This window comes from Mastomys coucha, unplaced genomic scaffold (genome assembly GCF_008632895.1).
Source record: "Mastomys coucha isolate ucsf_1 unplaced genomic scaffold, UCSF_Mcou_1 pScaffold8, whole genome shotgun sequence".
Taxonomy (NCBI): Eukaryota; Metazoa; Chordata; class Mammalia; order Rodentia; family Muridae; genus Mastomys; species Mastomys coucha.
The window spans coordinates 30,177,936-30,195,909 of record NW_022196914.1 but is presented as its reverse complement, the minus strand read 5'-3'; the positions used below and the strand labels follow the sequence as shown (position 1 = coordinate 30,195,909).

General features: G+C 40.5%; 1 protein-coding gene and 1 long non-coding RNA gene across 3 annotated transcripts in view; one reads left to right on the top strand and one right to left on the bottom strand.

Annotated features, from left to right (window-relative positions):
• The window catches only part of Adcy2 (adenylate cyclase 2), a 395,840-nt gene that overhangs the window by 147,464 nt on the left and 230,402 nt on the right, over nucleotides 1-17,974 (top strand). The window lies entirely within an intron of this gene.
• On the bottom strand, nucleotides 10,085-14,342 carry LOC116083596. Its single transcript, XR_004115788.1, has 3 exons — nucleotides 14,291-14,342; nucleotides 14,066-14,154; nucleotides 10,085-10,375 (listed from the first exon to the last, which is right to left on the bottom strand). It is a non-coding gene; the product is annotated as an uncharacterized LOC116083596 (long non-coding RNA).

The window sequence follows — 17,974 nt, the reverse complement described above, 5'->3', positions numbered from 1 at the left end:
TTGGGATGGATCTCCAATTGGGGCAGTCTCTGGATGGTTATTTCTTCAGTCTCTGCTCCAAGCTTGGTCTCTACATCTTCTCCCATGGGTATTTTGTCCCTCTTTCTAAGAAGGACCAAAGTATCCACACTTAGGTCTTCCTTCTTCTTGAGTTTCATGTGGTTTGTGAATTGTATTTTGGTATTCTGAGCTTCTGGACTAATATCCACTTATAAGTGAGTGCATACCATGTGTGTTCTTCTGTGATTAGGTTACCTCACTCAGGATGATATTTTCTAGTCCTATCCATTTGCCTAAGAATCTTATAAATGCATTGTTTGTAATAGCTGAGTAGTACTCCAATGTATAAATGCACCACATTTTCTGGAGGAGGTAGAGAAAGGACCCGAGGTGCTGAAAGGGTTTACAGCCCCTTAGCAGGAACAACAATATGAACTAACTAGTACCTTAAGAGGTCCCAGGGACTAAACCACTAACCAAAGAGTACACATGGTGGGACTCATGGCTCCAGCTGCATATGTAGCAGAGGGTCCTGTGAAGGCTCTATGCCCCAGTATAGGGGAATGCCAGGGCCAGGAAGCAGGTGTGGATGGACTTTCAGAGGGGAAACCAGGAAATGGGATAACATTTGAAATGGAAATAAAGAAAATATCTAATAAAAAGAAAGAAAATGAGTATAAAATAAAAAATAAAATTATTTTTTAAAAAAAAACTGCTTAGAATGGAGTAGGGACAGAAACCTTGACCCATGGGAAGCCAACAGAGGTCTAGTAGTATGAGGTTAAGAACAGTAGGGTGCCAGCCTCCAGTATGAAGGATTTGCTGGGAGACCCCAACAGGGAAAGACCAATACAAGTGTTCTAGACTGGGACAAATGTCCATTAGCTTTTTTTATTCTCTTGTTTTTGTGTTTGTCTGACAAGACAAATCATTTAACTGGTGCACAACAAGCAGAGACCTGCAGCCCAGGTTATCAAGGTCCATTTCTTCAACCCACCATAAAATTATCCGTGAAATTATCCAGTGCCACTTGCCAGAATCCCAGGCTTTGTGACCTCATGTGACCTCATGAGTCCTCATGTGACCTCATGTGACCTTATGTGTGACCTCATATGACCTCATGGCATTAGGAACTTCAGTGTTTCCATTACTGCGACAAAATTTGTTCAGTAAGAAAAATAAAATACAGTCAGAACTTCATCTGTATGCATAACTACAGCATGAAACCAAACTGTCATGTGAAATGTCCTTCACTTTGTTTTAGTAGAAATGTCTATTTTATTGATCTGTTCAAAGGACTAGATTTACATTTTTATTTTTGTTCCATTTTCTTAATTTTAGTTTTCTTAATTTATGATCTAATTATAATATTATTTTTGGTTTAATTTGCCCCCTCTAAGAAAGATAGACATTTTTACTGCGTATTTTAGACATTTCTTCTTTTCTTATATGTGAATTTAATGTCATGAACTTTCAACTAAGTACTATATTGTCTGTACCGGATAAATTTTGACAAATTCAGTTATTCATAAAAAATGTTCTTAAATTTATCTTGATATTTCCTTGACTGATGAATGATATGAATATATTATTTAATTTGTACATTTTTGGGAGTGTCTAGTTGTATTTCTATGTTAGGGTGAGTTTAACTCTATTATGAAGTGCAACATTACTTCTGTAACATGTTTCATATGGTTTTGTTCCTTTACATATATTAAGGTTTGTTTTATGATCCAGAGCCACATTTGTCATAGTGAATATACCTTTGAGGAGAACATATGTCCTCTGTTGTAAGGCAGAATGTTCTGTAAACGTCAAAGAGGGTCCAACTGATTATTAGTGGTATGTAAGTCCAGTACATTCCTACTTGCCTGATGCTCACTTCCTCTCTCACTTATAGCGAGTAGCGTCCCCTACTTATCACAGGTGTGTCTATTTCTTTATTCTGTGTTTTCTTATGTGCTTCTTCACTGTGTTACTAGATACATATAAATTTAAGAATTTTCTGCAGTATTTTATAATTTACCTTTTATCACTGTGTAATGTTGTTCATTACCCTTGAAACTATTTCTTTTCCTAGTGCCTCTGTTACCTAAACTTAATGTTGGTGTACATACTCTAATTTGTGTTAGTAGGTGTATCACTCACAATTCTGCAGGAAATCAGAATCAGATATGCACCCACCTACCCTGCCCATGCACATTAAGAGATATATGTCAATGGATAGCTTTCATGATTTGGGGTGATACTTGAGATTGATACGGTAGCTTGGGAGGATGGGAACTTTGGGGAAGGAGCAGTCTTAGGCAAAATTTTTTGCTTTTTTCCTATAAAAACCTTTGTGTCACTCATAAACACTGAAAACTGATTTGGTGAGGACTATTGTAAGTACTGTAGTTGACCACGTTTAAAAATTTTAAATACAATAGGTATTTATCACATCTGTAAAACACTTTCACTACATCATCTAAGTTGGTGCTTGATTTATGAAGTGGATATTAAAGCCTAGCCAAATTGGCACATAAAACTCACTGACAGATGCCAGCCTTTATCTACCTGGTACCAGTACACATCTTTGAACACTGTATTTAACCCATAAATAAGTGAAAGCCATATTCTCTTATAACAGGAGACAGTCATCCTGTGTGCAATGAAGAGACACCCAGCACTTGCCTAAGGGAAGATGTGGAGTCATTGGGTAGTCTTCAGTAGTCCTCACTCCTCTCCTGCATGTTCTGTTGCTTAAATTCTGTGATAGGAAGTTAGGTGTTAGTAACAATCTGTTAAATAACAAGGTGGATAAAGAAAAGAATTGCTGTACACACATATGGTTGTGTGTGCATAGATGCCTTTATTTTCTTACTGTTCTCATGACAAGGGATCCAGGTGGGATTCAGTGGGGTTCTTTCTCTCTGGGCCTCTCAGAAGGCTGTTGTGAAGATTGTAGACTGGTTGTAGGCAGCCCCCATTCTACTGGGGCATCACAGCTAAGTTCCTTCTTGTGATTGTCTGAAGAAATCAATTCCTCCTGGTTGGTCCGTCCACAGGCTCCACATGCTGTTAGCCCACATGAGCTGTGATCCAGAGTCTTACTTGGCTAGTTGACACTAGGCCCTCTCTGTGGCCGTCTCACACCATGCCCCTCTTTTTTTTTTTTTTTTAAGTATACAATGGTGAGGAAGGAGAATGACATCACCGTGAAAGCCATAGTCTATAACATAACTTGGGGGTGACACCTAATCATCCTCATTCCCTTTGTTCTAGTCATAGGTAGGAGGACACTGAGCTCCACATGCATAGGAAGGGATTACAGCATGGCATGGTCATTAGCAGGACTGAAGTGCTTTATGTCATGTAGACATGAAGCACCTACAGACTCGCACCTCCAAACCAGATGCTTTCACATTTCCAGATGCAGTTACTTCCTGGAATTACACTGGATTCACTTTCTACATCCATCCCCTGTTGCTGCCCGGGTTCCTGTCTTTTCTCTCTCCATATGAAAGAGAAAGAATGCATTAGAACCTGTCCACCCTGACAAGTGTTTGGGAAAGTTTTACTTTCCTCTTAAAGACAGTGCCAGTTGTCCAGTATCTATGTGCCTAGGAGGCAGAGAATCCCATATCTGTTCTGTCCAGATGGACTGAAGAAATTTCTGGTGGACAGACTTAGGTCAGGATGCATCCAATCTCATCTCCAACCACCACAGAGGTAGAGCTTAGAAAAAAAGGTATTTGTTCTAACTGTCTCTGAAGGTTTATGTTCGCCCTTTAAAAGGGTAGTTGCTTCTCCCTGAAAGTCATTTTGAGGATGCAATGACAATCCCTCCGCACACGACTGGAGTGGCCCTCTCCAGCTGATAAGCAATCTTTTTGCACATTTGCTCCTCTCTGCAATTACATTTTGCCAGTAATCCCCACCTTGTGAGCGGCTCAGCCTGGGTGATGGAAGGCTTAAGGACTGGGATGTTATCAGAGCCGTCACAGCTGTTCTGAGAGAGGCACCGTGCTCAGTCTCATCACTGGTATTTCGGGAAATTTCTCTTTCTGAATTATTACTTCCCAGAACCATGGGAAGAAATGCACCTCTTCTGTCTTGTGATGTTATCTGCCAAGAACTTCCTCCCTCCTTTCACAGCTACCTCAGACCTAGAAAAACAAAGACCGTTCAGCCCTTTCATTAGCAAATGGGATAAGTATGCACAGAAAAACTCTAGCGAGTCTGTGCTTTTCCTGTATTGATCCTGAGGTCTTTTCTATATAAGACAAAACAGAAATCTATTTCATCTAACATGTCCTTATAGGCCTATATGTCTCTAATGCGATGGCCAGGGAAGGAAATTGCCCGAGTAGATATGTCAAAAATAATGGAGGTCGTGACTGACCATGACCTTTGCGCAGTACTTGCAATGAAGAGAGCAGGCAGTACCCAGTGTGACCAACAAGTTCCAATTTCTTACTCTTGTAATAAGATCTCTACCTCCCTCTGATGCAATGAAAATACCCTGAGAGAACAAAAGGTCTTGTCCATATGGATAGCATGGGAGTGACAGACCAGACACTCTGGCTAAGGCATGTGGACGTAAGTGTTGGAGGGTGCAAACTTCCCGATGGTAACCACCCCAAGCCACCACTACTATTGAAAAACCAACAGGGAAATTCATCACCTAAAAGAAAGACTTAAGGTGTCACACCCAGAATAGTATAAATGGAAGACCAAGAACAGAGACATCTCGGCTTCCTCATTTTAATTCTTAAACACTATATGGCTTGGCTTTGGTCTATGACCTAAGCTAGGGAGTATTCTACATCCTCCAGATCTACTCTCTGAGAGGAGAGGATCTGTGGTTATTTGGTAGGCATCTTCTATTAAGCCTACGGCAGGATATAAGCTGGGTGGCAAGAGTGAAGTGGCCCTACTACAATCTAACAGATCTTGGAAAGTTACTAATCTAGATTACAGTCTGAGTATTACACACGGGTTTCCCTTGGGTATGGGCACATGCTGCAAGTAGGGATGTGTCTATGGAAACCAGTAAGCAAGGTGCCCCTGGTTTGTAGTATGAGCAAATAGATTGGATTTCCACATATTTCTAACAAGACACTAATTTTTTTTTAGTTTCTGAACTTGCCCATCTTGCTCTTTTTGCTGTCACTGATACAACAGATGTCCCTTGTTCTGAAGAAAGAAAACTTAAGTTGTCCCTTCCTTGTGGCTACTGTTGAATTTGTCTTCAAGTGGTCATGCAGCTGATGCCAACTGGTGTTCAGCCTTTACATCCCGATCCTGGATGTTCGTGTTTGACAATACAACTGCTTCTCCCCTTGTGTTCCCTACAGCTGACTTTTTGCATGCAGAGCCACAAGACTTTTGGCATCCAAGTCCTTTCTCTCTAGCTTATGGCTTTTCACTGAGGTATCTTGTGGCCTTTTGCCCCATTTCATTCTGTAATGAATTTGAAAACTGATTACTATGGGAAAGGTTTCTGCCAAATTGCTTTGACTATAAACCACATATGAGGAACTGTCTGGATCCTTGGGTTCTTTCTCTAGGATCCACACTCAGCTTAAATGAACCCATTGTGTCTCTCTTGGACACAGACATATCTCGTGGCTGAGCCCAGTAGAAAGAAGTCATATTGTAAAATTTTTCTCTTTTACAGAGCCAAATTACACAAACTTATTACCTCTGACATACAGCAAAACAGTATCGTCACATTAAGAAAAGCACATTATTAGATGAGGATTTATTATGTTTTTAATATTTTCAAGATTTCTTATTTATGTGTTTATATGTATGCATGTCTATATGGAGGTGTGCACAACATGAATGCAACAGCTGCAGAGGCCTGAAGAGGGGATTCGATTTCATGAAGCTGGAGTTTCAGGTGGTTTTGAGTCACCCACTATGAGTTCTTGGAACTGAACTAATATCCTCTGTAAGAGCAATGCACATTCCTAAGCATGGAGCCATCTTTCTAGCTCCCAGTGATTTGTTCTGAAGTTGATATTTGTCCCTAATATAGAAAAATATTATTTACTTACAATGGCCACAATTTTTCTCTTTCAGAAGTATGCTTATGTACATACTTTTATACTAAACATAAAATTTATGTATTATAATTGGTACAGCAGATCATGTGTTACAATACAAACACAACAAAACAGAACAGTTATCTGAGACAGAAATGAAATGTCCCATACAAACAGTTACGTCAGAACTGAGGAGTTGCTATGGATTTCTTTAAGGGTAGCCAGCAGAGTTTCTGACTTGGAGTCTGTGACTGGTGCCTATGTTTGCATAAGCAATTTTTATTTCAGTTTTGCATCAATGGCCCCTAATTACTCTGTTCCTCTCAGGATAATCTACCACAATCTCTGCTTTACCAGTATTTTTAATAATTTCTTAATAGAAGCAGATCAGGACTTTTTCTTGAGGCTGTGGCATTATAATTGCCAAGTGTTCCACGTGAAGTGATGTTAGGACAATATACCCACATTTAGGCCCCAAAGAACCTCCCTGGCAGCTTGCCCAGAAGCCCAAAGCCCTCTGTGATTTACATACACATGAACTTTGTGGAATTAAAAATAAACACATAACCATAATATTTACTTGCCTGTCTTTGTTCTTTGCTCTAGGAGGAGGAGTAGGCTGAGGACATTCATTCTGTCTGAAGCTCTGGGGCTGAGCAGAGCTTGCTGCCTCTGTACTTAGCAGGAGAAAAGTCCCAAGTGATGCTTTTGTAGGGAAGGAGAATGGTACAGGAAGCTAGAAGGGCCTTTTTGGAATTACCAGTAGCTCTAGGCTCCACTTGGGTTGGAATTATCTTATAAATTTTACAAATGATCAGAAATATCACACACAAGTATTTTAAGAACCAGCAAGGCTATGTTATTATAACAAATACTCCCCAAATCCCTGCAGATTTTGGCATGGTTGCGTTTCTTGCTCACATTTGGCTTCTGTCACGATAATAGTCTGAATTCTCTTTTTTCTCCTTGCTGTAGTCTTCTAGAAGAGGTGGCATCTCTACCCGCATGGAAGGCAGGGTCCACAGGCTCCTGGGATGGTTTGCTTAAAGTTTCTGCTCAAAAATACTGTCACTTTTACTGATCACAATCTGGCTAAACCTAGAATTATCTGGGCAGAAGAATAGAATTTCTCTAATAGAAAGAGGGCTATGCATGATAAAGCAAGTTTTAGAGTAAGGGACAGAAAGGTCTCATCCTCTGCAGGATGATGCAGCAGATATCAGTGCAGCTTAACACATCTTTGCCTGCCGAGCCCGAAGGTTTCCATGAGTTGTTCTGCTTTTCAAATACAAAGCCTTTTGCAGGTAGATATCCACCTGCTGATGGTTCTTTTCTGTATCATTCATGGGATCCAGAGAGCTGTTTTCATGAGGCTATGACTTTTGGTAAAGTGTAGGCTGCCTGTCTGTGAAGTCACTGTCAATCTTCCTCCTTTCAGAACTCCACCAGGTGTCTACAGGGTTTTGCCTTCAAAGTTCAGGAGACCAAGCCTCAGTTGAATGACCAGATATAGCCACAGACTATTGTCCACGATGAAGCTTAGTCTCTGCATGCATAGGTTGATTGTATTTGGAGTTAGTACCTTGGGAAAAGTGTATGGGAAGGGCTTCATCTATTCTAATCCACTCATTGCCTAGTGGTTTCGCTTATTCATGGGTTACTTTGATAATGGCTTTGTTCTAGAAGAGAGCTCTATGATGTACCTCCTGTCTTGTCCTCTGCTATGAAGCTGCATCATGAATGCGTTTGTCAGTACCAAGCAGATGCCAGTATCTGTTCTAGAACTTTCCACCCCACCCCCAGAATCATAGAAAAAAAATATTTTTACATAAATGATTCAGGTTAAGGCATTTTGTGATCACAGCAATATCAAATGGACTAAGACACCCAGCAAGTGCCTACAGTGTCATGGACAGAGCTAACTTTCAGTAATTCAGAGAGGCCTTCCTACACCACTATAACATTATTTACCTCAGTGTTAGGTTCCTTTCTCAGAATTCTAGAATTCCATCAATATAACACAAATGCAAAGGCTTTGTATTTGGGAAGCAAAACAAGTTAAGAAATCTTTAGGATCCATAGGTACAAATGTGCTAAGCTAATCCTGCAGAGGATGAAATCTTTCTTTCCTATACTCTAAAACTTGGATTCATTATGTGTAGCTCCCTTTGTGCTAGAGAAATTCTATTCTTCTGCCCAAATAATACAAGATTTGGCCAGATTATAATGAATTAAAGTCATATCAGTCATTTTTTACTCTAAACATCCTCAGGACCTGAAGGCTCTTCCTTGGTACCATGACTTAAAATTCCAGAAAGCTGGGTGGTTCGTGCTTCCTTCAAATATCCACTGTGAAAGCTAGTTATGGTGGGTCACACCCTTAATTCTAGAACTCTGGAGTTAGAGAGATGCAGATCTCTGTGAATTCAAGAGAATTCAACATGCTCTACAGAGCAAATTAAATGCCTGCCAATACTACACAGTGAAACCTGATTTCAAAAAAACAGACTATTATCTTTCTGGCTGGTTTAAAAATATTTCCCAATTTCTGTGAAAGTACAAAAATATTATTCTTTAAGTTATAGAAACAGTGTGGCACAGTTTTGTTTAAAAATAGCCTTGTATTTTTGTCTATCTTTATGAGTAGCAGTCTTTTGGGTGCAAACATCCATCTCTAAGAATGTCATCATCTAAGAAGCATGAGACTGGGGTTCTAATGGGTAGTGAAGGACAATGTGGACTGTGTTCATAAAACACAATACCATGGCTTCTGCTCACTTTTCTGACCACAAAGCACAAATTCTATGCCTATCAGCTACCTGGAATATATGTTTCTTCTGAGATCCTTTACTGGCTTCACAATTGCTAAATCTCTTTGTTGACAGGAGTCCATGAGAGATCCATGTTCTTCTCAGCCTTAGTGTAGTCCTGTGCCCTGTGCTTTCCTCAAGGAGTACAAATTCCACACAAATAGCATCATTTGTCTCTCTTCCAGCATCCAGATTCAGCCAACAATCCATGCCCCACTTCCTGTGACCACACTTACAACCACATAGTGTTCAATGTCATCTCTGATCTTTCATGCACACCCACTCTTTCACCTACTGTGCTTAAGAATTCCAGAGCCATCCAGTTCCCTAGGGCCTCTGTAACATCATGGCCTGCAGTGAGGACATTCACTCACTTAATGAATTCTTATTCACCTTTGAGAAACTAGCTTCATGACGTTGACTCCTCTCTTGGAGAGTAACCATATTCCCAGCCTTTAGCAAAGATTCCAGCTTTCTGATCTCATCTGAGAGGTTCAGTACCACTTGGCCAATCTTCTTTACGTTGGTGACTCTGAGAACTTAAGATTCCCGAAGGTGATGTGATCCAAAGCAGATTCCACTTACAGGAAGTACTGGGATCTCCTTCCTTATTCTACACTATGTTATGTCTCAGTCCATAGAGACTTTCGGCAGACTCACCAGACACAGCCTTGGAGAGGCAGTGTGCATGGTATCCTTTTGCGAACACAAGAAGTGTTCTTCTTCACAGATGTCTACTTATTCAAAATGTATAGGGAAATCCATGAGGGGGTTCACTCAGTAAGCAGTGACCATCAAAAGTAGCCATCACTGATGTCTAATGCACACTGGACCCAACTTCTCACTAACTCTGGAAAACTGTGGTTTTGGAGGACATGTGTGTCAAAAGATTTCAGAACCCTTAGGGAATTCTCATTACATATGCCTATACCTGTGTCTTTGTATGCCCATGTGGAGATGCCTGGGAAATCCACCCAATGGCAAAATTATTTCTAAGGTTATGTCTTCTGCTTTTTATTATTCCCCCATTTGGATAAGCCTGTGGGAGAGGTATTGTTTATTTTTGCTCTGTATATTTAATTTTATCACCTGAATAATATGTTAGCAGAAAATAATGAAATCAGTACAGAGTTGCATCATTCAGTTAAAATTGCCATCAATGGCTTAATGAGAATCCTGTAATATTTGGAAGGTAGATTTTAACAGCATGACTGATTTGGCAGAGCAGCAAATCTATTGTAATTGCTTTCAGTGAATAGAGCTTTTTATTAGGCTAAGAAGCGACTCATGAAGAGCTGAAATAGTGGCATAAACCTTCAGACAAACTGACTTGTAGAAGCTGAGAAAAGTAAAAATTTTCCTTCCTCCACATTTTAATTACACTCTTGTTAGATGTTCATCTGGAAAACAGGGCCTTTGGTCAGTTGGAAGCAGCACTCTGATAGCTGGCAGACCTAGTCCTGTGTCTTCACCATGCTTGCATGAAGGAAGAGGAGTATTCGTGCACTGCAGATCTTAAGGCCCCTTTTCTTTCTGAGGGAGAAGAAATTTCAATATCATATTTCAAATATTAAAAGAGGACAAGGGAGGGGGCTCAGTTGGTAAGGGCTGGCCATGCAAGCATAAACACTGGAGTCTGCAACTTCAGCTCTCATGTAAAGAGCCAGGTGTGGCAGCACATACTTGTAATCCCAAGGGTAGAGAGGTGGAGACAGGAGGATCTCTGTGCTAGTCTAGTCAGGTTGGTGAGATCCAGATTTAGTGAGATACCAGATAAAAGTCAGGTGGAGTGTGATGAAGGAATGCTCCAACATTGACCTCTGGTCTCCAAATGCATAGCCACATGTGTGCACTTAAGCACGTGACTATGTACATGCTCAAACAGAGTATTAGGAGTGAGAGCTGTTATTCATCAAAGTCTTGGAAGCCTTAGAATAAAATATAATAGTCTTTGTTGAAAATATTTACTAAATGTAGCACATTGTATAAATTTTCTGTGATTTCTTCTGGTATCCTTTGTTCTGAACCCATAATTCAGATCAAAGAGGAAACTATAAAATGATTTTTTTCTTCCTTTCCTCTCTCCCTTCCTTTCTTCCTCTGCTCCATTTTTTCTGCCATTTGAATCATCCCTTTCTCCCCTGCCCTTCTCACTTCTCTTCTTTTCTTCTTCATTCCCTCCTTCCTTCCCTCCCTTCCTCTCTCCCTCCACTCTTGTCTTTCTTTCTTTTAATATTGGCAATCAAACCAGGTCTACACACATGCTATGTAGACTCTCTAGCACTGCAGTATACACCAGCCCTCAACTGTACTTTCTAAAACCACTTCTTTGTGTGTGTGTGTGTGTGTGTGTGTGTGTGTGTGTGTATGTATGTATGTATGTATGTACCATTTTTTATCCTGAAGGCACTAGAGTAAAAGTATATAATTAACTTTTAGATTTTAGGGTTTTCTTTTGAGGCTGTCTGATTTTTTAAATTGCTCCTTTGTCCTAGAGATTTATAACTATTATATAGCATTTAAAAATATTCTACTGATAGTACAATATCTGTTAAATGCTTTTAAAAGTTGGGCTGGCTCTGCAGGCCAGTCTTCTTCATACTGTGGAGACAAAGGCCAGTCCTAGATGGGGATGGAGGTATGCTTTAGTGCCCTGCAGAAGCCAAGAAGAACATTCCCCAGGGAGCTCATGAGGTCATCAGAGCCTGTGGTCTTCTAAAGACCTTATAAGAATACCCTGGGGTATAGTTTATATACAGTACGACACACTGGCTGATAACTTTTGACAAATCTGTGGCCCTAAACTGGCACTAGCACAGTCAAGATAGAGAACAGTACCACTTGCGATTTCCATATCCTGTATCATCAATGACATGCAATAGGCTTTTATGGAGTCTTCCCTTTATGCTATATCCCTTGTAAACATTTGTGGAATAGCCTCAACTATGGGTAGATCTATGTCTTATTATAGGAGTCCTCAAAAGCGAGTGAGCGAAAGGGAGAGAGAGGAGAGAGAGGGAGAGAGGGAGAGAGAGAAATAGAGAGAGAGAGGTGGGAGGAAGTTGTCAGACTACATGGAAAGCTCATCCCACTTCTACCTCCACCTGTTCTTCCTATAAGACAGCTAAACCTAGGAGGAACATATTCATTCTATCAGTCTATTCTTCCAGGCACCCTGACAAGTACAGATTGTGCTGTCTTCTGACCCCTCTTATGCACCTGTGGCCTCATGGGATGTGACCTTCAATACAGACTTCAAGAAACATACAGATTCAGACAAGTGATGCATGTCTTCATATACCCTGAGATCTTAGACAAGAAAGGGCACCAAAGGCACTAACAATGAGGTGATTTGGAACCTGAAAGGTGGCCTCACTCTGGTGCACAAGGCCATTCCTGTCAGAAAGACAAATGTTGAGGCTTCTCCAAGGTAGTACTTAAGAAGTACCTGAGGATCCTAGGATTTCCAGAGTCTTATTAACAAACTATTTCATTGGGTGTTAAGAAATAGAAGCATTGGGACATCTCTGATTTGCTTCTCAGAATGTAAAGGGAACTGTAGAGAGATGGAAAACATGACAAGATTTAATCACAATTATGTTCTCGCTTGTGTTAATATGAAAGTTCCATAAGATAAGATGTGTTAGTCAAGTATTCTGTGTGTGTGAAAAAGGTCACAGAGCAGAAGGTCAGATGCATATGAAGCGTGAGTTAGGTAAACAAGTAAATAACTAATCATTTCTAAATTATTTCAGTGTCTGAGGCTAGCTCATAAGAAACAAAATGGTGAAGTTAGGAAGATGGCTCCATTCATAATGTGCTTACTTCTCAAGCAGGTGGACCTGAATTTGATCTTCAAAATCCTTGTAAAAATGCAGGTGTGCAGGCTTTAGGATGATTGCCCGCTGAGACTTTTTGGCTATCCAGAGTAGCTGGGATGATAAGATCCACAGGCTAATGAGACACCAAGCCCTCCAAGGAAATACGGTGAACAGTGACCAAAAAACAACACCCAAGACTGACCTCTGACCTCCACGGTCACCAAAACACTGGGACACCCACCTGCACATGAACACACTAACACACTTTTAGTACATGCATGTACATACACGCACACACACACATACATTCCCCCAAATGATTATTTAAATGTATTTAATTTTTACATATTTTAATGTATTTAAATTTATAGTTTTCTTTTTTGCAAACTAAATATACAGGATTTGTCCTGATTTTTAAGTTAAGTGTTGATCTGAGCACTTTTGTCTTTCATGGGAAAAAATAGTTGTATGTTCCAGTGGCATTTTGAAAGTAAGTTTTGCTTTTAATCATCATAAAGAAACTATGCTATCCTTAATAAGGAAGTAGTTGTCTGAGGAGGGGAAATACACATTTGATTATAATTATAACCTCCAACTGTTTACTTGATGTAAATAACTGTCTAGATGGGACTCGAGTAGCACCTGTGTTGCCATACGGTGGGGTTTTTGAAAAAATAGATTATGCTAAACTCTCTGTAAGCTCAGGAAGACTCCAGACATGATCCTTTAAGCAAAAGTAGGCCAGCTGGGCAGGAAGCCCAACTGGTTTGGGCGCTAAGTTTCTGAAAGTGCTGATAGAACCACTCTGGGTAAACACATCCTCCAGGTTTCAGATTATGGCTTGACAGAACTGGGAGCACACAGTGGTGCCAGAACTCCAGAGGGTCTTGGGAACATGTGTCTCTGTGAAGCTCATCTGCATTTCTGCAGTCTGTTCAGCAGTTCTCACTAGTTATTCAAAGAGGACAGTGACTAGCCCCAAAATGTGAAGAAATGTGTCCAAACTTCACCCAGTGGTTTCTTTCCAACCTGGTACTTTCTCAGCTTTCCAGAGGCCATCTGAGATGTATCATCCCCCCGCCCCCCTGTCCTCTGGAGATGTAGATAAAACAGAGCTTTTATGTCATTACATTCTCAGATCAAAGGTCATGCCTCTTCCTAAACATGTAGGTGTCCATCTTATTTACATGTGTGCATTTCATGTGTGCAGTACTTTGAAATATATCTTGAATGTCATGTCCCAGCTGGAGAAATAGCATTCGCGTACATGGTGATGTTTGCCTCGTATACATGAAGCCCCACATACCAGAAATGGGATGGCTTATGAAAAAATTAGCATGAGCATGCTTTTTCTGGTACATAACTAGAACATCTAGTTTTAAAAACCTACATTTTTGCTCACCTGTGAAGCATGACACTTTTTTGACTCCCAGAAAATTCTCTCTGGATATTTCCAAAAAGACAGTTTACAAATATTTCATTCTTTTTTGCCTGTGTTAACAAACCATTAGTAACAACTTAATATCATCAGAGAAAATAAATACTTAGCAGAGATGTATTCAGTGGTAATAGAAGGAGGGAGCTGTACTGCTAGGTCTCTGTTCTCCAGAGATCAACACCAACATACCTGAACTGTGTAAATAAAGTAAAAAAGAAAAAAGAAAGAGGAGAAAAGAAAGGAAGGAAGGAAGGGAGGGAGAGAGGGGGGGAGGGAGGGAGGGAGGAAGCAAGGAAGGAAGGAAGGAAGAAGACAGACAGACAGAAAGAAGGAAGAAATAAAGCTACTTGACTTTGGGTATGGTGGAATGTTCTATTGTACAGCAGAAGCATCTAGAACATTCTAGAACATTGATTCTGCTGTACTGTGCATGTTAACATGTCTGACAAAGCTAGTGTGAGGAATTCTCTAGAAAGGATGGGAGTGCTTTTCATGCCAGTAATGGGTTATGTTTTGGAAAAGACACATCTTCACTGACCCCCATGGCACACACACAAGCAGCGACTATATTAATTTTTTTCTTCACTTTTTGGTGTTTTTTTAATGTTTTAATATTTAACAGTAACTTAAAAATAGTAACCAGTTTCTATTATTAATGGGAAAATGCTTCTTACAAGTCTTTCTCTTATATGTGAGTAGAAGTCACTGAGTTTCTTAGAGTGACTTTACTCCATTATGCACACACTCAACATTCAGATGTCATCTTTGAGAACTGTCTTTTAAAATCTGTGGCCTTGAGACTTCCGAGTAAGCTTGAATCAAAGGCATTCAAGCGTGTTCCTTTTGCAAAGCAATCAGGAGAATAAAGGTCTATTTGAATTCACTGCCATTTTTCTTTTTTTTTAAATTTCCTTTTCTTTCTTTTCCTTCCCCCAACGTCTACCAGAGCCTTCCCATGTCCCCACCTACCAACTGCATGTTCTTTCTGTTCCTCCCTCTTAAAAAAAGAAAAAACAAACAATAAAATCAAAAAGTTGAAAATCAAAACAGACAAAGTTTAAAAACATAAATAGAACAAGAAAATAATAAAACACAATAAAAGTCCCACCAAAAAAATGGAGCTTGTTTTGTATTCACTAGCTACTCCTGGGCACTGGCCTTCACTGGAGTGTGATTAACACACTCAGCAGTACTACTACACTGGAGAAAACTGATTGCCCATTTCTCAGCAGGTACCATCTACAAATAGCTCCTTGGTTAAGGGAGGGACTTTGTGTGCACTTCCCCTGTCAGTGCTGGGCTTCTGTCTGGTTTGAACAGTGCAGGTATCAAGTGTATGTTGTCACAGTCTCTGTGAGTTCGTGTGTGCATCAGCCCTGTTGTGTCTGGAAGACTGTTCCCTTCAAGTCCTCCCTTACCTCTTGCTCTTATACTTCTTCTTCCTGCCCTTTCACATAATCCTGGAGCCTTGAGGTGAGAACTTTGATAAAGACATCCCATTTAGGGCCGAATACTTCAAGTCTCTCCATCTTTGCACATGTCCAGATGTGGAACTCCTTGTTAATTACCATCTTTTCTAAGAAGCTTCTTTGATGAGGTTTGAATAAAGTTCTGTTCTTGGGTATAGAAATACATCATTAGTGGCCATTTTGTTCTTATGTTCATTTAGCAGAATGAGCTTAGTACTAAGTTTCCCCTTAAGCCTGTGATCTAACTAGTTTTTAGGTTCTTGACTACTTTATCGGTGTCACATGTAGGTTCCATCTTGTGACATAGCCCTTAAATCCACTCCTACAAAGTTACTGGCTGCTCCTGTAATACTTGTGCCAAAACTGCACCAGTATGTCTCGGAGACATGTCTCTGTTGTAGAGCACAGTGTTTGTAGCTTAGTGAAATTAATGATTGCTTTTCTCCTCCTGTAGCATTCAAAGTACTTTATAACTCCATGAATGCTAGCTTATAAGTAGTCCATAGGGTGAAGTTTTAACATGGGCACTGTATGAATTTCTCCATATCAAGTGACACAATGAACTATTGTATGTTTATCAACAGGGCTTTACAATCGCGTTATGGAGAACAACCAATAGGCTTAGTAATAACCTGTGGTGTTTGGGGGACTTATGGGACCTCTTTGATCAATGATTCAATAAGCCATAACCCATTTCTGGAATGGAATGTTTTACATGATGCGTAAGATGTCTAGATGAGTTAGTCTCCCCCGTTGCATGGTGGAGACCTCATATGGTTATTCTGCTGGTTATTTGTTCATGGGGCTCCAACTCTTCCCATTCTATGAACTATCACAAGAACACTGCATGACCTTGCATTTCTAGGGTCATGGAAGACATGATACATTTCTTACAGTGGTGGATAGGAATGATACATGATAAATTCAAAGGGCTACTGTGATTTACAGGAGAACAACAGTTTGGTAGTGATGCTTCCATGTATCAGAATGCTGCAGTAGTCCTTGGAGCATATCAGCTTACTTCCTTCTCACAAAACCCCTGGGACATAGAAAGGGTGAGTTTTTATACAAGATCATGCATGTGTCAGGTTGCACACCCTGGAGCCAATTCTCTGCTTGACTTTTTCACAGTGTGAACTTGCCTATCACTACAAAAGTGACTTGTTAACTGGCTGTGCAATGGTCATAGCTTCTTTGGATGAGGATCTATTTTCCCTGCCCCACAGGTCACCTGCTAAAGTCATGGGTTTTGAGGAAATGGTCAGTTTGGTAAGACTCCCCAAACGAGTTCAGATAACCCATGATGGAAGTCATGTGCCCTGCCCCCAAACTTATTTCATTCTTCTTGGCAGTATTCACTACAATATTTTGATGGTCAGGTCTATGACAAATCGACGAGAGCTCTAACTGGTACTGGAAGACTTTGGAAATTCAAGAATGTACTGTAGGAACTAAAAGGCTAGGCTTTAAGCATGTAAAATTTCCCAGTAGCCATTTAATTGCAATCTCTGACTTCATTTCCCTCCTCTCATTTAGCAAACTGTTCATTAAGACATTTACCAGAAGTGCTCTCATTGCAGAAGTTGGGCGGGTTTGTCAAGCATCTTTCCTGCATGCTAAAATAACCACAGAACAGCACAGACTCCCTTGGTTGTGATCTGTTCTTTATGCCAGCCACCATAACAAGGCTAAAGAAAGAACCATGAGTCCGTGAGTGCTGTTTCAAGCCATTTACAAAGGAAGATAGAAATGCACTCCTAGCAGGCACTCAGAGAGGACAGTTAACACATGTGAGCATGTCTACATTGACCCACATCAGTACCCAGCTCCCAGTGCCCAGCACTTCGCGTAACTCACATCAGCCAGCACCCAGCTCACTCTGTACAGGCTGTGCCAGCAATACTGAGTCCTTTTTGCTCAGTTCCTCTTGAGTGGTCTCTGGCATTGTGATATTAATCTTGGGTCTACTTGGCATTATTCAAGAGTCTTTCAAACACACAGATGGAACACTGAGCCCTTCACTAGGATTTTACCAGAGGGCTTTTTAGTCTCTTCTTAAGGCTGGAGTACCAAGTGCAGACATGAGACATGTTCCTCAAGCATCTTTCCTGTGTGCTGAAATAACCGCAGACCTTCACACACGCTCCCTTGGTTGTGATCCGTTCTTTGTGGCAGCCAATATGACAAAGCTAAGGGAACAATTTGTTCTTCCATGATCACTGGCAGAGGCATTTTCTTTGTCCATTACCAGTGGCTTCAGAAGATTCAGAAGGAGAACCTGGAGACTCCAAGCACAGGTGCTAACAGTGACTCATGGAATACTGTCCTCTGAGCCACAGAGAATACCTAGCCCAGGCTGGTGGCTGGTGTCTTTCTTTCTTTCTTTTTTTTTTTTTTTTTTAGA